This window comes from Danio aesculapii, chromosome 2 (genome assembly GCF_903798145.1).
Source record: "Danio aesculapii chromosome 2, fDanAes4.1, whole genome shotgun sequence".
NCBI lineage: Eukaryota > Metazoa > Chordata > Actinopteri > Cypriniformes > Danionidae > Danio > Danio aesculapii.
Genome location: NC_079436.1, coordinates 2,729,245 through 2,730,988, shown reverse-complemented (window position 1 = coordinate 2,730,988; position 1,744 = coordinate 2,729,245).

The following is a 1,744-nucleotide window of genomic DNA, read 5'->3' as shown; positions in this document are numbered from 1 at the left end:
CTATTAGTTTTTGCTCTTACAGCTGGGATCAACGACAAGACTTTTGTCAGGTAGTGTACACTAATATTTGAGCTCATGTAAAGCATATATTAAAATATTTGCAATAATAAGATATTTACATTTATTTACATTTATTTAAAATATACTCCCATTCAAGAATAGCCAATTATCTTATACTTAGTTTTAAAACATTTAAATACATGTAAATTTATTTATTACTCATATAGTACAATGTATTTTAACTTCCATATGGCCTAAAAGAAGCAGAGAACATCCCTTACTTAACAAAAAGCTGTAAATAATATTATATATGCAGAATAATACACTGGTTTTAACTGAACTAACCATTTTAAGTGAATCCAATCCTTTTATCAAAATGGTACAATATATATTTAACACCCATTCTTGTCTTAGTACAATTTTGAAAGACTTACTTTGATCCACTTCAAATGTTGAGTACTGTATAGTATGAATTACTATAGTATTTGTTGTGTAGGCAGGCTTTAGAGCACATGAAGTGTCCTCCGCGGTTTGGTCTTTAAGTCAATACCAGTTTAATATGATGAAAACATGCTATAAAAAAAACCCAAAGAGTTAGATTAGTAAACCTGTCAGAGCAGATAAATAAAACGTGCTGCTGCCTGTGGGCTTTGTGCATTGGAGGTCTCCAGTGTATATATACATATACGGCAATGGGGATTATTAATACCCCAGATTGATGCCGCAGTTTTCAGTTCTCTGCTTTAGTCGACATAAAAGCCTGCTAGAGAAAAAAGCAGCCTTTTAGCCAGAGGTCTCGAGGGATTACAGTGAATAAATGCTCTTTTGTGTGTTTGTCTGAAAAAAACGGCACCAAAAACAAACATAAACAACAGAACTGAAGTGAATAGCACATTAGAGAGTGTGTGAGGGCTTTTAAGACTCGCATAATTAATAATGTGACTTGTTTTGATCAGAGAGATCATTTGTCCATGCGATGAGATGTAAAATATGACATAAAAATAATGACAAATGACATCAAGAGATAAAAATATATGCTATTTATTGGATTTGGGTTTATTTACAGTAGTGAATAGCGTTATGGGATGTCAATCTTTTCTCTGTTGACTTTTGATGTTGAAAATTAAACTCTACAGTTTAACAAAGTGACTTATTGATTTTTAGTAGTTTTATATGAATATGATGTATAAGAAATGATATACAGTGAAATAAGCAGAAAATAGCAGAAAATGTACAGACAGTTTATTACAAGGTATTTGTAGCATAATATTCTCCATCTACCCAGACAATATTTATTCATTCATTCATTTTCTTTTCGGCTTAGTCCCCTTATTAATCTGGGGTCGCCACAGCGGAATGAACCACCAACTTATCCAGCATTTGTTTTATGCAGCGGATGCCCTTCCATCCACTATATATATATATATATATATATATATATATATATATATATATATATATATATATATATATATATATAATATTTCCCGGAGATGGGTTGCAGCTGAACGGGCATCCGCTGCGTTAAAACATATGCTGGATAAGCTGGCGGTTGGCATTCTGCTGTGGCGACCCCAGATAATGCAGTGTTTCCCAACCCTGTTCCTGAAGGCACACCAACAGTACACATTTTCAACTTCTCCTTAATCAAACACACTTGAATCAACTCATCAGAACATTAAAAGAGACTCCAAAACCTCCACAATTTAAATACACAAATCTAATTAGTAAATTCCAAACACTA